This window comes from Panicum virgatum, chromosome 8N, assembly GCF_016808335.1.
Source record: "Panicum virgatum strain AP13 chromosome 8N, P.virgatum_v5, whole genome shotgun sequence".
Lineage (NCBI taxonomy): Eukaryota > Viridiplantae > Streptophyta > Magnoliopsida > Poales > Poaceae > Panicum > Panicum virgatum.
This window is the reverse complement of record NC_053152.1, coordinates 11,559,671-11,581,646: the sequence shown is the minus strand read 5'-3', so window position 1 is coordinate 11,581,646 and position 21,976 is coordinate 11,559,671.

Sequence of the window (21,976 nt, the reverse complement as noted above, 5' to 3'; positions counted from 1 at the left end):
CGATTTCTTTTCTTTTTCCTTCTCGCTTCCTTCTCTGTTAACAATGCTAGCCAGCCCCCATCTCCTTTGCACCGTGAACAACCTGGACTGAAACTGAGCTCTAGCGTTGCACGCCAGATTCTGCTCGTGCGCAACACACAAACCGGTTGCCCCAGCCCTATAAATCACAAGCGTTCGATCTCCTCGCGACCTTCCCCTGTAGCGCCGGCCCTAGGCCTCCCCTCGCCCCCTTCCTGTACGCCCAGGTCCTCGCCTTCCCCCTGCTGCTGCGTGTGGATGCGCCCAGCGCCCAGCGCCCTGCGTGCCGTCGCCCCCCTGCAGCCACCTGTCGCCAAACGCACGAGGGAGCAGCGTCGCCCATTGCTGGTGCTGGGCCGGTCCCCCATGTCTCCTGGCGCCCCCTTGCCCCTGCATGGAACAACAACACCGCCGCCAGGTCTGCATGCCGAAGAGCAGACCAACCATTTCATGTGCACGTTTCACTCGAGCACGAAGATCGAGCCAGCCCTGCTGGCACCTGCTGCGCGCCTCGACGCGCTCGCCAAGGTGCAGAATCACGAACATATAGTCGCCACCCATGATCTCGCAGAACAGTTCCCCGCCGTCTCCTCTGGGACGGTTTCCGGCCACCACGGTGCATCTCAGCGCAAGTATGGTATAAAAGCTTTCTTAGTTTTCCTATTTTAGCTCCGTTTTTTTAGTTTTCCCATTTTAGCTCCGTTTTAGTTCGCTCATTGTGTTAGTTTTGGTTTAGCAAGCTATAGCCTAGTAGTATACTTTTTTCGTAGCTCGGATTTTATAACTGAATTTAGAATCAAATTTGATTAATACTTATTTGAACTAGCTCTTCTAATTAAAAACTAATTAGAATTGTACCCCGGTTTTCGTAATCACTATTAAATTGATTAATGCCAATATAAATGTTTCTTTTAATGTAACTTGTTTAGTCCAAACCACGATTCATAAAGTTTCACGCTTAAATATTCTCACATGCTTGTATTTTATTTGCTAGTTAAATAGTTAACTGGCTTAATTTATACTGAAATTTGATAAATAAAATATGACTAAGTTTACTTCGTCTTTACAAATATAAATTAAATTGAGCTAATTAGATTATCCTTTTTACATGTGTTTTTATTAATAAAATAAATCCAGCTTATAGTTTTCTTTTCTGTTATAATATAAATCATTCGATATCTGTGTCTTTTCATCCGTATCTTTGATTTCAGCGTTTCTTGTGCTCTTGCGATCGTAGCTTCGAGCCTTATCCTTTAGTGCGCTTCTTATGCTTTTCTTTTGTTTAGTGCTCTGGTCTTAGTTGGGTTTGTTTTGCTTGTTTCTTGTATGTTTGTACCGATGCTTGTCACGAGTAGAAGGAACGCAGTTCGAGAGCTGTGAAGATGAAGATCAAGATGCAAGAACAAGAATTGAAGACTCTGAGCAGTTATTATGTGGATTTAAGGCATGTATATTCCTTGATCATGTTTTGTCCCAATAACATTTATTTTACGCTTGCATGCATTCAATTGATGGGTACCTATCAACCTTATTGATTATCCTTGTCCTTGAATAGCCGGGTTTCTTTTCTAAAATCTTTCGGGTAGTTTGCTTAGCTGCTGAACAATGGTTATTGGTGGTTTACAATAATGATACTTGAGACATAATGCTATATTCTATACACTTTTGGAACAATATGATGAATTTGTGAACTTGACTAAAATCAACCATGTAGCGACCACCCGGGAAAACAGCGCAACCAGAAGGACTACATGGCTCTGGTCTTGGCTGATTAATTAGATGTCTCTAGCTTATTAGTAGCTTACCGAAAGGCGCAAGAGGGGGGACTAGGTTTAAGAATGGTACGCTGCCTGCCAAGGGTGTACTCATTTGTTTGGTTTCTGTCACGTCTTGGGGGAGGTACACTCGCCTAGTGGCTGAAACCTTAGCGGGCTACTACTTGTTAGGGAGTCTTTGTAAAGGCCTCGTAGCGTCCCTATGCAATCACACCTAAGGAAGTGTGGTATTGTGCCTAGCTAGCATAGCATGGTTGGGTCCAAAGTTCTTTTGAACTTTTACGCGACTTGTGGTGAAAGTGTGCAACCTCTGCAGAGTGAAAACTGATATATCAGCCGTGCTCACGGTCAAGAGCGGCTCGGACCCTCACATGTCTACTTAATTGAAATCATTGTGTTAATTCAATTGTTTAATTGTTCCAAGATTTATTTATTACTCAGATATCTACTTTTTTATAAATGTGGGATGGTTTCATACATGATTAGTAAATAGTTTTTAATGCTCAATTGTTAATTAAAATGCTTACTTCTTATTCAGCCAGCCTTATTCCTTGATTTTAGCCTTGCATGTCATTTATTTTCCAATATACTTGCTGAGTACGACATATGCTTACCCTTGCTATAACCACACTGGTCAGAGAAGAGAAAGTTGCTTGAAGTCTGTTGAAGATGTTGCTGAGTTCTAGGCGCATGCAACCCCCGGTCGATTGACTGTGAAGTGTGGAGCCGTTGTTTCCAGTTGAAGCTGTGGATCTCTGATAGACCTTTTTATCGTTGTCTCTTTTATGTGACATTGTTGCTCATTATGCCATTATGACATCACTATATGTATGAAACTTGATCCTGGCATACATATAGTTAGGCATTCGGTTTTCTTTTAAAAACCTGGTGTGACACTGTCTTAGAAATCTAAAAATTTGTCTCTGCTTGTTTGAGCAATTTTTTGGTACGAGAATTAACTTCCACAAGAGTGAGATAGTTCCTATGAACCTGGTTTTAGAGGAGGCCCATTATATTTCTCATTTGTTTGGGTGTCCTATAGGCTCCTTTCCTTTAAAATACCTAGGAGTTCCATCTTAAAAGGGAAGAGGTTCAGCCTTTGATAGACAAAACTATTAAGAAAATAGCTAGCTGGAGAGGGAGGCTTCTCTCTTCTGCTGCTAGTGTGTTGCTCATTAAGACTTGCTTATCAAGTATCCCTGTTTACTTACTCTCCCTTTTCTTTTGAAGAAGATACCATGATTTGGTGTTTTTCTTCTAATGGCATATACAATTCTTAGTCCCTTTATAAAATCATTAACTTTAGAGGTGTGGTTCCTGTGCATGTCTCTACAGTTTGGTCTCTGAAAATCCCTCCTCGAGTTCATTTTTTCCTTTGGTTGTTAGCCAAAAATAAGCTTTTGACTAGGGACAACCTGAGTATTAGAAAGAAGCTTGATGATGTTAGCTGTCTTTTTTGTACAGAGGATGAATCTGCTCATCACCTTTTCTTTGAATGTGTTGTCTCTAAGCAGATTTGGAGTATAATTTCAGAATGTTTAGATGTTGACACCGGATTTTGACACGTGTCAAGGAAGAGTGTTGCAAAGGAGAAAATGTTCTGTATAGAGCGAACGGTGGATTTGGAAGGGCGATCGTACGTCACCGATGGAAATCTTGTTGACCGAGGGAAGTGGAGTTGGCCAGATATTTTGACTTTGGTTTGGCAGGGTTATCATGTTTTAGAATTAGTTTTATTTTCTAGAATAGAGTCGTGCTTCGCCATGATCGGCTAGGATTGTGTTAGCGTGGGGTATAAATATGAACCCCTGGCCATTGTAAAAGATTGATACACATCCAACAAACAAAAACTTTACTACTTGCAATTTACATTTTTGTCGGCAACTTCGCCGTTTTCCTTTTTTGCGAGTTCTTTCAAGCTGATCAAGGACGCCTCACATTCGAGCGACTTGGTTTGCTGGTAAGTCTTTGTTTACCGAGTAAATCTGAGCTTTAGCTTCCGGGCGCATCGCTGTGGCTTTGTTCAGATCTATTCAAAAGTTATCGAATTTATCTAAGCTTTGATCTCGGGCGCATCGCTATTTTCTCGTTTGGATCTATTCACAATTTACCCGGCTTAGTAACTTGTGTTAATCGGCTGTAAGCTCTCTGTTTATCAAGATAAATCCTGTAAAGCTGGTTAGATTAGTTACAAGCTTAGCTTTGTTCAGATCCAAACATTCGTGGGTTTGCACATTGTTATCTGGCACGTGTCGGCTCTAGATCTAGCCGTCTAGTTGCATACCGGTATCGGCAGTTTCTTGCCGATTCCCTGTAGATCGCTTTTAATATACGCTCTTTATACCCGATCTTTGTCGTTATCTGTATCAGCATATCCTTGCCGATACGCTGCGTGAGAGTTATTCGGAAATCCAACCGATACGCTCTCGTATTTGACGGTTTGCTGTTTCCTTGTCAATTTACAGGTCAAATTGACTGGCACGCTTTAGTTTGAATCAAATGCAGTCCGAGCTTGGCGTACGGGGCTCTCGGGCTTTGGTGTGTGATCGTTTTGCGTCAACACATCTTTTGGCACGCCTGGTGGGACCAGAAGCATCAAGATGACATCTGAACAGAAGGACAAGGTTTCTACAGGAAACCAGATCCTGATCGGCAAGGTCAAATTGAAGGAAGAGCAAAAAGCAGAACTCAAGGCAGCTATTGAAGCTTTTGAGCAGCGGTGCCTTCTATCCCACAGTACATATAGGAGTGGAGAGGTGTTCAAGAAGTATGATTTCCCTACTCCTCCACCCTATGATGAAACACAGAAAGAAGACAGGATGGTGCATATGATGAATCAAGCAATCGGGTAGGCTTTCATAAACCATTTGATTGACCCTCAAGCTCAGGCAGATCAGCAATTCTGTTCACAATGCTGTGCTCAAGACGCTGTAAGATGGGGGATTGCCTGGCTTTATGGGACCAGCCTATCAGCAGGCTAGTCAGATGGTTTTTTCCCTTACTGGATCGGCTACTGTAACACCTTTGATTGACCCTCGAGCTCAGGCAGAGGGAGACAATGGGGCTACACAGCCGATTAGTACAGCAGCGTCATCCCAGTTCTCTCCTGTGTATACCAGCTCCACGCCAATGGCTACACATGCACAAGGAAGCTTCATGACAGGGTTCCCGATTGGGTGGAATCCTGCTACTGGTTATGGTATGCCCGGTACATGGTGTCGTCTGCAGCAGGGCAACCAAGCTCATCGGCTTCACAGCCGATGAATCAACAAGTTAATGCGTCGGCTTCACAGCCAACCCAATCTCCAGACGCCGCGCCGGCACCACAGCCGTCGGTTATAGCTGTGTCAGCGCCATCGCCAGCAAGTCCAAGCAACATGTCGGCTTCTGGGTCGACACCTCAACAGCAGAATCTGGCGATGAAGATACAACCCAAATCTCCTACAGAGGTCCTTATGACCAGACTTCCTCATGCTAATAGAATTACTTGGGTATTCCATGATCCTATGACCGGCTTTGTGCGTCATGTGAATGTGCCCAACATACATCCTGTGGCACAGCAACAACCTAATCAGGGGTCAGCGCAGGCTAGTTATGGCAATGAGATGGTCCTCTACCGGCCACCATCCAGTCAAGTCGCTCAGCATGTCGCGAGGGCTGCATCGGCTGCTCACCCGATGATTATACCCAGTACACAACCGGCATCGGCAGCCTTGTCGATGGCTTCACCAGTGTCACAGTCAACATCAGCCGCTGGTCAACAAATTGACTGGACAACTAAGATTGCTGAAGTGACAAGAGATCAGTTTGGCTTAAAGCCAAAGCAGCAGAATTTGATGTACAGAACTCCATATCCAGCTGTGTATGATCAACTACCTCTGCCCCACAAGTACAAGCTTTCAGATTTCACCAAGTTTTCTGGACAGGGGGTAGTTTCCACAGTAGAGCACATCAACAGATTCATCATGCAGTGTGGAGAAGCAGCATAGAACGACGCGTTGAAAGTGCATCTGTTCTCTATATCTCTCTTGGGATCGGCCTTTACATGATTTACAATGTTACCAGCCAACTCCATAATATTCTGAGCCGATCTAGAGAAACAGTTCCACCAGTTCTTCTACTCTGGCGTACATGAGATGAAGCTGACCGATTTGATCAGTCTGAGACAAAGAAATGATGAATCGGTCGCTGCTTTCATTCAGAGGTTCAGAGATGTCAAGAACCGGTGCTTCAGTTTGGTTCTGTCTGATCAGAAGCTTGCAGAAGTTGCTTTCCAAGGACTCTTGCCACACATCAAGGAGAAGTACGCTTCCCAAGAGTTCTACAGCATCTGTCAAATGGCCCATAGGATGATGGGGGAGATCAAACCATATGAGCAGAAGAGAAGCAACTTTCAGAAGAAAGTTAATTTTGTTGATTGCTCAGATTCCTCCGACTCTGATGATGACCAGATGGTGGGATGGGCTGAGTGGGTTCAGAACAACAAGAAGCCGATCTCATGCCCGTTTGGCAACAAGGAACCCGAGAAGTATGGGTTTGATATTACCAAGGCTGACAAGATCTTTGATCTGTTGTTATCAGATGGTCAAATTAAGCTGAAGCCATATCACCAGATCCCAACAGATCAGGAGCTGAAAAACATCAAGTACTGCAAGTGGCACAATGCAATGTCTCGTGAGACAAATGAGTGCAAAGTATTTCATCAGCAGATACAATCGGCTATAGAGTAGGGTAGGCTCAAGATTGAGGCACCCAAGAAGCCAATAAAGATCGATGGGCACCCGTTCCCTACTAACATGGTGGACGTTGGAGGAAAGCGGAACGCATTGCAAACCAAGGTGCTCACATCACAATCGGCCAAGGAGTCTGGAGCTATTGAACCTAAAGCTCAGATATCGGCCGATGAAGCCAAGGGCAAGGAGCCGCAAGAAAGAGAAGAATCTGCGGCACCAAAGAAGAAGGTCACGTCCCGGATGTTGCCGAACAAATTCCAGCGTGTTCAGGAGAGGCGACAGTACAGAGAGGAAGCTGCACGATGCCATGAAGGACAGAGTGGATAATTGTTCGGAGTGCAACGGTTTCTACAGTGAAGACCGATCGCACAAGAAACCACGATTCAACCAGAAGCCTCGTGGGCTGATCATCAGGGAAAGGGGTGATGATAGACGCATCCCTTGGGCAGGACCATGCTACGTGATCCTGTAGGAGGGAGGATTTCTGCCAATGAGCAGGTTGAACAGACTGCTGATACTCCAGTTTCAAATGAGTACCCAAATCGTAGGGATCCGAAAAGAGAGCCTGTTCATGATAATATTGATCAGCCTCGATGGTTTCCAGCCGGTTTGACCAGATCACAGAAAAGGCGAGTTCAGAGGCTGCGTCAGACAGAGGTGCTGGAAGAAGAGAGGAAGGAGACTCCCAAGAAGAAAGGAGTCAGGTCAGAGGTTTGACGCATCAAGCCAAAAGCTAATGATAAGCAAGATTCAGGGTCATCGGCTGCACCTGTTAACATGGTTACCATGCTTCCACCGATCCAAGCAGTAGGTTTCCCGAACCGTTCCTAATGGATGAGTTCCTTGATGATGAAGGGAAACTGGGGCATGGGTTCACGTCAGCTGATGCTTCGGAAGAATTAGATATTGGAGATGGAGATTGGCCAAGGCCGACGTTTATTAGTGCCAAGTTTGATCCTGAGTATAAACAAGAGTTAGTAAAGCTGTTGAAGGAATATAAAGATTGTTTTGCTTGGGAGTATTATGAGATGCCTGGTTTGGATCGATCTATTGTTGAGCGACGGTTGCCTATTAAACCTGGGTATCAGCCATTTCAGCAGGGTGCAAGACGATGCAATCCTAAGGTTTTACCAGATATAAAAGGCCGAGATCACAAGGTTAATAGAGGCAAAGTTCATCAGGCAGTGTAGATATGCTGAATGGATATCTAATGTGGTTCCTGTATACAAGAAGAATGGAAAGCTGCGTGTATGCATTGACTTCAGGAATCTCAACAAAGCTATGCCAATGGATGGTTACCCGATGCCAGTTGCCGATATGTTGGTAGATACTGTTGCAGGGCACAAGGTAATCAGTTTTATGGATGAGAATGCTGGATACAATCAGTTATTCATGGCTGAGGAAGATATTCATAAAACTGCATTCAGATGCCTAGGACATGTTGGTTTGTTCGAACGGATCGTCATGACTTTTGGATTGAAAAATGCCGGAGCAACATACCAGAGGGCCATGAATTATATTTTCCATGAGATCATTGGCAAGATTGTGGAAATATATATTGATGATGTTGTGGTAAAGTCCAAAGGGCATCAAGAACATTTAGCCGACTTACGCAAAGCTTTGGAGTGCACTAGAAAGCATGGATTAAAGATGAATCCTAAAAAGTGTGCATTTGGTGTGTCGGCTGGACAGTTCCTTGGGTTTATGGTTCATGAAAGAGGAATCGAGATTAGTCAGAAGACTATCATAGCCATTAACAAGGTAGTGGCTCCAGAAATAAAATTTGAACTTCAATCACTGATCGGCAAGATCAATTTTATTCGGAGATTTATTGCTAATCTATCCGGTAAAATTCAGCCGTTCAGTTCTTTGTTGAAGTTGAAGGCCGATCAGAAATTTGTATGGGGAGAAGCACAGCAAAAGGCGTTGGATGAAATCAAGCAGTATCTAACATCGCCTCCTGTGTTGGTTTCACCACAAAAGCACAAGCCGTTTAAATTATATTTATCGGCTGAGGAGCATGCTATCGGATCGGCCCTTATTCAAGAGTTCGAGGGAAAAGAACGTGTGATATAGTTTGTCAGCAGAAGACTCTTGGATGCTGAAACTAGGTATTCTCCTGTTGAAAGATTATGTCTTTGCTTATACTTTTCTTGTACCAAGCTTAGACATTATTTATTATCGACTGAGTGTGTTGTGGTGAGCAAAGATGATGTGATTAAATACATGCTCTCACTGCTGATTTTGAATGGGAGAATCAGAAAGTGGATTTTGGCCTTGTCAGAGTTTGATCTGAGGTATGAATCGGCTAAAGCGGTCAAGCGATAAGTCATGGCCGATTTTGTTGTTCAGCATTGCGGGCTAGAATTGGGGTTTGTTGATCTAGTTCCGTGGACATTGTTCTTTGATGGTTCATCGTGTGGAGCTGGATCTGGTATTGGCATTGTTTTGGTATCACCTCAGGGGGCAATATTTGAATTGTCTTTTCCAATAGAAGCAACTGCTACTAACAATCAAGCTGAGTACCAAGCTTTGCTCAAATGGATTTGGCTATTGCAAGAAATTGGGGCCGATGCAGTAGAGATATTTGGGGATTCCATGCTGGTGGTCAATAAGTTGATCGGTATATATGAATGCAAAGATGATATTCTACGGGTTTATCATGAGGAGTGTTGCCGATTGCTGAAAGAATTCAAGAAGGTGACTATAGAGCATGTTCCCAAGTTTTATAATGGTGATGCCAATAGGCTGGCGCAGCACGCTTCTGGTTATCGGCCGATAGAGGGTGTGATGGCTCTGGAATTACCTGTTGATGATTGGAGGAAAGAGATCGTGGATTATTTGGAAGATCCCTCCAAGAAAGTAAGGCGAAGAGTTAGATTTCAAGCGACTAAGTATGTGTTGCTTGAGGAAGAATTGTATTACCGGATGATTGATGGTGTTTTGCTTAGATGCCTTGACAAGGAAGAGGCTAAAGTCTTGATGGGGGAAATACATAAAGGTGTTTGTGGCTCGCATCAATCGGCATATAAGATGAAGTGGATGATCAGGAGAAATGGATACTTTTGGCCAACCATGTTGGAAGATTGCTTCACTTATTATAAAGGGTGTCAAGAGTGTCAGAAATTTAGTAATGTGCAAAGAGCACTGGCATCGGCTATGAATCCCATTATTAAGCCATGGCCATTTAGAGGATGGGGAATTGATTTGATTGGACAGATTTATCCGCCATCTAGCAAGAATCACAAATTCATACTAGTGGCAACAGATTATTTCACCAAGTGGGTTGAAGCAATTTCTCTGAAAACTGTGACATCCAAAGAGATGATTGAGTTCGTGAAGGAACATATTATCTATCGGTTTGGTACTCCACAAACTATTACAACTGATCAAGGTAGTATGTTTATTTCAGAGGAGTTTGGAGAATTTGGCGCGAGCATGAGAATTAAACTGTTGAATTCTTCTCCATATTATGCCCAAGCCAATGGTCAAGCAGAAGCTTCCAATAAAGAGATTATTAAATTGATTAAGAGGAACATTGACGAACAACCAAAGAAGTGGCACACTACTCCTAATGAAGCTTTGTGGGCTTACAAAATGTCCTGCCATGGGGCTACCAAGGTGTCTCCGTATCAGCTAGTATATGGGCATGAGACTGTTCTTCCCTGGGAGACTAGGCTTGGTTCCAGACAGGTCACGTTTCAGGATCAGTTAACGGCTGTTGACTATATTGCATTAATGAAAGATGAGTTGGAAGATCTGGCTGGACATTGGCTGAATGCTCTCATAAATATTGAGGCCAATAAGGCTAGAGTGGGCCGATGGTACGATAAGAAGGTCAAGGCCAAGACTTTTGACCAAGGGGACCTGGTGTGGAAACTGGTTCTGCCGATAGGAACTAAATATCCCAAATTCGGCAAGTGGTCCCCAACATGGGAAGGGCCGTATAAGATCAGCAGATGTGTTCCTGGGAATGCATACATTTTGGAAACATTGGAAGGAGAAGAATTTTTCAGTGCGCTTAATGGCAAATATCTGAAGAAATACTACCCGAGTGTGTGAGTAGATGCATAGCCGATTGCACCAAGGATCAGTTGGTTTCAAACATAGCCGATACAGAAAAGTATCGCCTTTAGTACGGAAATAAAGAAGGGCTTGATCGTAATGGAACACGTTCAGGTGCTTCCGTGGCCGATGCAACATGTATCGCCCTCAGATCAAAAGTACACTCCGTACGCATAAGTTTGAATTTGATATTGTGTGGTGTTTTTTTTTGGATTATCGGAGTTCTTGGTGGTCAGTTTTTCTAAACGTGAGGACGCATCAGTTCGTTCAGTGAGCGAGCGCAAATTGGTGTGAGAAGAATAAAGGAAGATCAGAATAACACAAGAACAGAAGCAAAAGGGGAGGAGGCCCGTCCATTGATTATATTTACAAGGAGCCAGATAGGCTGTTAATTGCTACAACCGAGTCTGACTCATCGCCGAAGAAGTTGCCGACGACCCCGTCCAGGCTAGCATCGTTGACGATGGCGTCGGCGACGTAGGGTAGATCATCGATGAGCTCCTCGAAGTCCTCCCGCACTGCACCCCACTCAGGGAAGACCGGCTCCCACTGCTGGTAGTCCGCCCCAGACATGGTGGACACCACGGTGATGGCCCTGGCGGCGCCCTCGTGAACTCTGAAGCCGGCGACCTCCTTGACGCGGGCGGGGATGTTCCGCAGGCGTGCAATGACGGTGCTCCCCCAAGCGTTCACCGAGTCTATGGCGACTCGGGAAGCATCAAGAAGGGTCTGGACCTGCGCCCCCAGGTCTAAGAAGGAAGAAGTTAGAACAAGAAACTGGAGGTGATCATGGAAAGAGGTATGGCCAGGAAAACTTACTGGAGACCCTGGTGTCGGCGTTGGAGAGCTGGCCACGGATGACGACCCGATCCGTCTGCGCCTGGTCAAGCTCGCGGCGGGCCTCGTCCCGCTGGCGGAGGAGGTCGGGATGAGACCCTGGGTGCCCTCATCCAGGGCCTGGAAGTTGGCCGGGAGATCGGCATCGGCGTCCCTGCAGAGATCAAGAACTAGTCAGATGCAGATCTAGGATGCAATATTGGTGGAGAAAGGAAGTGCCTTACCCGTGATGGGGACGAGCGGCGGCGGAGCACCAGAGGAACCCTCACCGGCGCGCTTGTTGTTCGCCATTCGCTTGAAGAAGGAAAAGAAAGCTATGGCCGATGGAGAAACTACAGTGCCGATGGGGTTATTTATAGCCCAAAGTGAGGCAGACGAATTGGTTGCGGTGCACTGTTGCGGCTTTTACCCCTGAATTTAATTGAGGAGCGTATGGGTAAAAAGAGGGAAGGTGAATCGGCAGATTCCCGTTGTGTGGACGGGGAGGTGAAAGGTGAAGGCCAAAGAAGAGATTTTTGTTCACCACACGCACGGGAAGCGAGACGACAGTGATGAGAAGACCGTTCGGCAGCGTAATCATGACAAGGGTTAATTTCAAAGTAAAAAGGACATTTTACTCCGAAATTGGGGGGCATGTGTTGACACCAGATTTTGACACGTGTCAAGGAAGAGTGTTGCAAAGGAGAAAAGATTCTTGTATAGCGCGAACGGTGGATTTGGAAGGGCGATCGTACGTCATCGATGGAAATCCTGTTGACCGAGGGAAGTGGAGTTGACCAGATATTTTGACTTCGGTTTGGCAGGAGCTATCTTGTTTTAGAATTAGTTTTATTTTATAGAATAGAATCGTGTTTTGCCGTGATCGGCTAGGATTGTGTTAGCGTGGGGTATAAATATGAGCCCCCGGCCATTGTAAAAGATTGATACACGTCCAACAAACAAAAACTTTACCACTTGCAATTTACCTTTCTGTCGGCGACTTCGCCTTTTTCCTTTTTCGCGAATTCTTTCAAGCTGATCAAGGACGCCTCACATTCGAGCGACTTGGTTTGCTGGTAAGTCTTCGTTTACCGAGTAAATCTGAGCTTTAGCTTCCGGGCGCTTTGCTGTGGCTTCGTTCAGATCTATTCAAAAGTTATCGAATTTATCTAAGCTTTGATCTCGGGCGCATCGCTGTTTTCTTATTTAGATCTATTCACAATTTACCCGGCTTTGTAACTTGTTTAATCGGCTGTAAGCTCTCTGTTTATCACGATAAATCTTGTAAAGCTGGTTACATCAGTTACAAGCTTAGCATTGTTCAGATCCATACTTTCGTGGGTTTGCACATTGTTATCTGGCACGTGTCGGCTCTAGATCTAGCCGTCTAGTTGCATACCGATATCGGCAGTTCCTTGCTGATTCCCTGTAGATCGCTTTTAATACACGCTCTTTATACCCGATCTGCTGTCGTTATCTGTATTGGCATATCCTTGCCGATACGCTGCGTGAGAGTTATTCGGAAATCCAGCCGATACGCTCTCGTATTTGACAGTTTGCTGTTTCCTTGTCAATTTATAGGTCAAATTGACTAGCACGCCTTGGTTTGAATCAAGTGCCGTCCGAGCTTGGCGTACGGGGCTCTCGGACTTTGGTGTGTGATCGTTTTGCGTCAACAGATGTTTCTGTAGGAGATAACTTCATTTCCATTGGAACTATGTGGCTGAGCAACAAACGTGTTATAGTTCATAATATTATTACATCTGCTACTTTATGGGGTCTGTGGAAATTATGAAATGATCTTTGTTTTCAGAATGCTGTTTGGAGGGATATAAGAGTGGTCCTCATGAGAATTGCAGCCATGGCACAGAATTGGCTAATTCTGTGTCCAGTGGAAGAGAAGGACAGGATGTCCAGTGTTTTGAACAACATCAAAACGATCGCGACAAGACCTGAGAGGATTTCTGGTTGAAGAAGGGTAGGCCACCACCCTTGCTGTCTTTCCGGAAAAGCCACAATTGGAGCTGGGAGGTCGCTGAGTCCTCCGATGAGCTGCAGAAGTGCTTCGACAGGAGAGGTTTCCTATTTGGTGCTCCGGCCTCTACTAGCAAGGAAGGTCCTTGTGCTGAAGCTTCCTGATGAACGGTCTTCGGCCTCCGACGGTCTCCAGACTTCCTTTTGTTTTGTGGAAGTTACTTCTGTTTTTGTTTGTTTCCTGTTGCTGGATGCTTTCCTGGAGCTAGGTGAGCTCGTGTTTAGGTTGGGTTCCTGAGACTTGTGTAGGCGTGGTTGGTTCCAGCCTGCGTCCAAAATTTCGATGCTGTAAAACGATCTGTCTTCGTGCTTTACGTAAGACGGGAGGCCCTGTGGGGGTCTCTTAAACTATAAAAAAAAGCTCCCGCCGCTGCGCTTAGTCCACACTCCGGCCAGCAGCTCCCGCCGCTGCGCCGCCCGCCCATCCACCACCGTCGCATTCCCCGACCTTCTTCTTGCTCCCGCGGCCGACCACCACCCTCCGAGTGTCCTACCTCGCCTGGCCAGCAGTGCCGGCGGCCCAACCATCACCACCTCCCGCACCCCCACCGCCCCCCCCTCCCGACCCCCCTCTCTAACTGACGGCAGTTATCTCTACTAATGATAAACCTCACATCAAGGAGCTAGAATGGAGAATATGATTGCTCGTACATGACATATATATTTGCTTGAATTCTCAAATTTATTACTAGAGAAAAGTTGATATCTTGCTTCCTGACAAAAAACTAGATAGGTAGATATAGAAATCTATAAACTCATGTGCTATTTTTTAATCTTGGATACTTGATCTCCAAAGATCATGTCATGCTTATCTTCCTACAGCAAGATTTTTCTTTAAATTATTGTTGATGAACAAATCATTTAATTGGAGTATTTACAAATGGCATCCTGTGTGCATGATTACCTTTAATGATATTTCGTTATCTTCTGGATTCTTTTTCTATCTTCTGGATTTTATGGATTTGTCACATGGTTCAAATTTTGATATAGTTCAGTTATTCGATATTCTATATATATAACAACTTTTCTGAACATTCCTGAACACCACAGAGCTCATTGTGTGAATGATGGAGTACACTCATAGGGAAGAACAAGTTCATCGGTCCGAAAGAGGTGGTCTTCAAACTATCCCATTCATCATTGGTAATGTCTTTTTTTTCACTCTAGTGGATTACGAAACCTAGATCTATATGCTCCTTATATATTTCCCAATGATTTCAATACAGAGCATTGATAACATGTTGATACTCATCTTGTGCTTTGACAGCTAAATGTTTTGTTCCAAGCTAAATGTTTCAATGCAGAGCATTGATAACATGTTTTGATACTCATCTTGTGCTTCTACATGTGAATTTCTCATGTTATTTCTATCACAGATGTTGAGTTAGTATTATTTGTATAGACGCCACTCATTTATAATGATATTAATCTACTGTTGAACTCTATGCATGTTTTCCTTATTCTCAGTTAGTGAAGGATGTGAAAGGATTGTGAACACAGCTGTTACAGCAAATATTATTATATATTTGACCAAAGAGTACCATATGGGAGCTGCACCTAGTGCAGTAATTGTATTTTCCTACCAAGCAGCCACAAATTTCTTACCTATCTTTGGGGCTATTCTGTCTGATGCGCTATGGGGACACTTTCTCACAATCTCACTCACACTTATTGCATGCACAATTGTAAGCTCTAGTTACTTACCTATCTACAAGAAATTAAGGTAGTTAGATGTGTAATACACATTATTTGATTTTGTGTTGGTTTCCAATCTAGGGAGCTGTTCTTCTATGGTTGACAACAATGGTTCCAATATTGGTCGCAGAAAATTGTGGAAATAAAGATCAGAATAGCCAGTGTGGTCACTCACCGACAACATTACAGCTTTTTGTCTTGCTAACATCCTTAGTTTTCTTATCAATTGGCGCAAGTGGCGTTCGCCCTTGCAGCGTTCCTTTTGGTGTGGACCAGTTTGCTCACTGGAGTGGTTCTCGAAAAGATCGTGCACTCAAAGTTTTATTTAGCTGGTATTATGTATCAATGGGTGGCTCAGCAATTATTTCTATAACTCTGATTGTATACTTGCAAGATAAATTAGGCTGGAAGATTGGTTTTGCCATTTCCGTAGCTATAATGGCATTTGCTACATTTTTAAACATTGTAACATCTCCCATTTACGTCAAGATGAATCCACAGAAAAGCACATGGCTTAGCTTAGTGCAAGTGATATTCGCTGCTATAAGGAATCGACACGTTCAATTTCCTGAAGCAGGTAATGGTATGCAATACCACAACACTGGAGAACTGGAGGTAGTTCCATCAACAAAAATGAGGTATTGATCACTTATAAATACCTATTTCATCTTGCAAGCATACACTTATTATTCTTGAATTAATCATTAGTTCAAAACTTATAGGTTCCTCAATAGAGCATGTGTGCTGAGGGTGCATGCAGATAGTTCTAACACCGAAGTTCTCAATGCGAATTCATCGAATGTATGTACAGTTGAGCAAGTCGAGGACCTCAAGCGTATTCTAAGTGTCATCCCTATGTGGTCGCCCATGATTACCAGTTTGTTGATCCAACAAGCTTCCTTTAGGGTGCTACAGGCAGACACCATGGACCGTCATATTGGTTCCACAAAGTTCCAAATGCCTGCTGGTTGCATCCCAATTTTTGAAGTAATTACTTTTACATTGTGGTCAGGGTGCTTCGACAGATTTATGATGCTATTCCTTCGAAAGATCACAGGGAAAGTGCTAGTGCTCAGTCATAAGCAGAGAATGGGCATTGGTGTGCTGTTTTCTATTGCATCTGCTATTGCGGCATCAGTAGTAGAGTCTATTCGGAGGAAGCAAGCAATAAAGCAGGATTTGCAAGGCAACACCAATGGAATTGTGAATATGTCAGTGTTTTGGCTAGCACCTCAGTGTGTTTTTGCTGGTCTCACCAGTGCATTTGGATCCATAGGACATATGGAATTCTACTATGTGGTGCTACCGAAGACAATGAGTAGCTTAGCAATGGCTCTCCTTCCCCTAGCAATAGGTGTAGCCAACATTGTAGGTACGGTAATTGTCAAGCTTGTCAAAGTGATCACGGCTAGAGGTGGAAGAATAGGCTGGCTTCCTGATAACCTTAACCAATGACATTATGACTACTACTATTTTCTGCTTGCACTGCTTGGGTTTGGAAGTTTCATCTATTATGTTGCTTGTTGTTGTTGGTTTGAGGAATCAGCACCAAACCAACTTGTTTGAACCCCATCAAGTTGAAGCTGATACGACATGAACATAGGGCTTTCTATAATAGATCATGCCGTGGTTGTTGTAGCATACTTTTACATATTAATGTAACCTGGTTGTTTATTAGTAGAACTATTAATCTCTTTTTTTCTTTATGAGTAATCATGAGTTACATTATTTGTTTTCATGTTGGTTCATTTCACTGTGTCAGCAGGTACTACTTGTTAGTACCTTACATAATCACTTCTAAAGGTACTGCTTGTTATGTACATAATCAGTTCCAAGGCTTGATTACCGTGTACAAAAGCGAAGACCAAACCAATGGTTAACTAGATCATGCAGTGTCAATGGAGTCATGGAAGAACATCTCCAGGCTTATCAACACTCTGGGTCTTGGAGAACAGGAAGCCAAGTGGGTTTAAAGGTGGGAAACTATCCGTATTTATACGAAACAAGTCATTCTAGGATTCAGAAGTTGTCCAAGAAAATAAGTCATTCTACCCCCATTTGGTATGTGCATCTGTGCATGCAGACATGCAGCAGTCAATCAGAGCTAAATATGGCTAATAAAAAAGGGGTAAGTGTAACACTCGGGTGTCAAACTTGTGCTTAACTAGCTAATCATTGGCCTAGCTAATCATTGGCCTGAGGTTGCCATCAGTCTTAACCAAGTCGCAAGTGCCTCAAAAGAAAAAGCAAAAGTAGAGAAATTGGAGATCAATGACTATGGCCTGAAAACTGCAAGTCTGAAACAGTAATGGTTAACCAAGTTTGGACCCACTTTTTAAATAAGTTTGTATGCAAACTTTGAGATGTGGAGGAGTGGAAACAAAATTGGAGTACCAATAATTATCTTGGTCAAGTAGTTCAGTGGAAAATGTGAAGATATTTTTAATTAAGGCTCCAAGTTGCAATGTTGAGTCTGTTATTGACAGATTAGGTCTGTCAAAGTTTGGATTGAGTCTGTCAGTGACAGATTAGGTCTGTCAAAGTTAGATCGGGTCTGTCATAATTGCAGTGCGAAAGTTGAGCTTTTGTCAGTCACGAATCGAGTCGAAAAATCGACTCCACTTCAATTTGATCTTCTGGAGTCACTGTGACCTCGGAAATTCTGGGTTTCGATCCGCATATTCCGGTTAAAGTCAGGAAAATGCAAACTCAACTTTATATTATGAATGGGTTAGTCAATTTTTATTATAGTAGTTATTTCTTTTTTCCATTTGAATTTGAGAATGTTAGAAAAATTTATATAATTTTGGGGACACTCGAATGATGTATATATTCATTGTAATTTGAATGTATACTTCATATTTATTTTGTAGCATTTCTTATTCAAAATAATTGTAATTGAAATGTGAAATTGTTCATGAATAGGCATATATTTGTACGTGAATGTGTGATGCAAATATTTGTATGCAGTAGCTATGTGAATGTGATGAGGATATGAATGAGTTAGTTATTTTGTTCATCTGAATGTGAAAGTGTATTAAAGTTTGGAATTTAAATCCAAATGTAATTTAATTGTAAAAATTTGTAATTTGTAGTTCTTTTTCCTTGTGAATTGAAATATTTATTCAAATATATCTTCGATGGCTATATAGTGTAGAAGTCGTAGATGGATCCTCCGTTGTCATCTTCCCCACGAAGTGATGATGCCGCATCACTGCTAGATGAGGATCTTGAACTAATTGCATCCCAGATGGTGTTGGGCAACGAGGCCGACATCGATGTCCAATCTGCGGAGGACGAGTGTAGATGCCGAATCTGGGAACGAGGATGGCCCTAGGATTGGACAAGGGGCTTGTGTAGGAGACAGGTGGCACGATCCGCTTGATCCACACCCTGTTCCGCAAAGAGAAAGACGTTCAAGGGAGGCGCTTGATCCGAATTACATACCGGAACCACGACAGGTAAAGAATACATGATTAATTATAACGAAGCATACTATACGTTTTCATAGACTACGCGTAACGACTTGCCGAATCGTATAATCCGTGTAGGCTCCGACAGGAAGGAGTAAGTGCCGACGTTGACCCCATAGCCACACAATGGAAGACAATGAAAGCTTAGGTCCTGACCCTACAAGTGCAACCTCTGACGGCCAAAACAAAAGGAAACGGGGTCAGCGAGGAAGAAACCAATACCCCGAAGGGCAATGGACTATCATTACAATAAGCGCGGCAGGAGAGCCCATAGATCCTCTGCAGATTGTAGCAAAGTTTTGGAATGCTATCGGTGCTATAATCAGAACAAAGATGGTGTTAGATCCAATGATCCCCAGTTGGCCCCTAGTTCCTGAGGGGAGGAAAGAAGCGATGTGGCAATTGTTGAGCAAAACTTTTATTCTGCCAAGAGGAACTAAAATTCAAGTAAAGCATTATGCTCTGAAGATGCTTGGTGAAACTTTCCGCTAGTGGAAGTGCGAACTGAATTCCCGGTATGTCAAGAAGGGTCAAACGCCATTTGCGGATTCCAGGGACATCACACAAGCACAATGGGAAGAGTTTGTTTGACAGAAGACCACTGAAGAAGCTCTAGCCCTAAGCCAGAAGCAAAGTGACCTAGCACAGAGCAACATACATACAGTACACCTTGGGCCAGGTGGGTACCAAAGGAAGGTCGACCAGTGGCGGCGTGAAAGATAGGCAGCAATAGCTGCCGGGTAGCCCGACCCTTATGAAGGCTTGGGCGAACGTGCATGGTAGTGGATTGAAGCAAGGAATCTAAAGTTGGTTGAAGGAAAACCAAAATTTGATCGATCTGAGACCAAAGTGGTGGCAGAAAAAATGTTGTAACTTGTCGAGCTTCAAAGAAAAGGTCAGTTCAAACCCCATAAGGAGAAGGATGCGCTCCGTACAGCCATTGGGTTCAAAGAGCATGGAGGCCATGTGAGAAGCGTGTCCTCTAAGTTGAGCATCAAGGACGGATTCGAGAAGGACCGGGCTAGGTACAGGAGCCATGACCACTATAAAGAAGAAATCGTGGCAGCAGCAGAGAATGCAAAGCAAGCAAAGTTTAAGGATATGTTGAGAGCAACACCTGCGGAGCAGCAACAGTCGGGGCTACTTATGTTCAACCTGTTTCAAGAGGAGGGGCAGCACTAGATGGTGGTCATGCCCCCTCCGGTACTTGGCCAAGTAAGTTCGGCATGTGCTTAGAGTAGTGCTGCCTCGACCACAGCACAGTCGTACCCAGTGGATACCATAATGAGTATTACTCCCTGCTTGTTGCTCTACCCGATCGGCAGAGTTGGAAAGACAAAAGAATTTGCCATGGCCTAGGTGCATCCACCTAGGGGTTTATTTGAGGAAAAACCGATCCTGGCCCTATATGCATGCGTACAAGTGGAGCAATTCTTGAAACCAAGCTACAAGGATAACGAGATAGACATCCCCACTTCAGATGGGAAGAATTTGCTTGGAGAATGTGTCGGCAGCACCATTCTGTGGCATAAACGAGATATCTTACTGGTTGGTTAGGTACCGTTGTCTGCTCCAGACCATATCTCGCCAGCACCACAATAGCAAGAGCAGGGGGCAGCACCAGAGCATTCCCTACTAGCCCTGCCATCACCACAACCATGAGATGCATCACCAGCAGCTCCAGTATCATGAGAACCATCACCTCAGGCCTCGCCATCATCAGCGGCTCTAGCATCACGAGAGCCATCACCAACGGCCTCGCGATCACCAACGGTTCGAACATCACCACCACCACGATAGCCATACCCACATGGCCTAGTATCATCACCACAGGCTCTGCCACCAGCCCAATCACAGGAGCATACTCCACCGGCCTCGGCTCCACTGGCCCAATCACTGCTATCTCGAGTGTTGCGGTCTTATCAAAACGACAAAGGAAGGGTCAGAAATTGTGAATAGATGGCACGCCGCAAACAAGAAGTCTAATGAAAAGGCTAAGAAGGATAAGTCAAAGGATAATCCAGCAAATTCTAGTGCCAGCAGACAGTCTGGCTTTTCTACGCCCCGCAATGACACAGAGCACAAAAAGTTGATTGCGGTTGATGACATTCAAGACTTAGATGATGCTCCTCTATAGTTTCAGTAATGAAAATATTTGCTACCAGACTGGGCACTAAGGGATTGTCCTAGTTTCATGCAGATGATGTATAGTTGGTACAAGAGGGCATGTAGATTTGGGCTGAAAATCATATATGCTCCGCACCATCCGAATGTATTTGGAGTTAAGGGGATACAAATCTTTGATATCACGTTCGATTTTTGTTAACGGCCATTATCTCACGTCTTGACCGTCAACTTCTCGGAAATAAATCGAGTTTTGCACCATGTTCCATGCATATTTTATTTAATTCTAATAAGTTCCACAAGTTTTGGATGAGTTGTGCTTGCAGGAATCCACTGTCCAAAGATGGTCGAAATCAGAGAAAATCTCGGCCGCCCCGCACATTTTGTGCCGACCGGCCTAACACCTCCACATACATGGGTCTAATATTCTTACTGGAGCAATGTGACACGCTTATAAGGTTCCAGAACAAGGCGAACATCTCATATCCTATCGGCGAAGCGGAGGACCGAGGGGCTTCGGAGGCAGGCCGCCCGGCCCAAGAAGGAAGCATCCGAGGAAACCACCCAAAGAACCAACATCCAGGAGAGATCAGGAGCCGTCCATGGGAGGTCGGTGGCCAGATGGCACACCCCTAGGCCAGCCGGCCTAGGGTGGGCCAGCCGGCCCCACCTTGCAGAGACTCGGCTCCTGGCTTCGTGTGGAAGTTAAGCACCGCCTCTACAGTTGCGTGCACCGGGCGCTACCTGAATTACCGGCCTTCTACCGACCTTGGAAGCCTATAAATAGCACTCTCCCCCTCACTTGTAAACACACACACTCAAAAGGAGCAATTCTCTCTTCTCAAGTCTAGAGTAGGTTAGTAGTTGGGAGTTAGAGTCGAGTCGAGCTTGTCTCGGGGATCCGGAGTCGTCATCGGAGCTCGGTATAAGCTCTTGTATCTTTTCCTTTCACTATTTTAATTTAAGTTATCTTCTTTATTTACTCGAGTCAGCTTTACTTTCCGCAAGTATTTATGTTTCCAAGTATTAGTACTTGTCTGCGGGAGTAACACTACTAGATTTTCCCCCTAATACAATGCACGAAATGTGTTGCAATATGCCATATTTGGTTGCAATAGCCGCAATTGCAACCAAATTGTGACGTAAGAAAACGTAGCTAAATGTCTCGCTGCATTAGCCTATAGCGACGCATGTCTTTTTTATGTTGCATTAGTTTTTCTATTACAACACAATGAGGCATTGC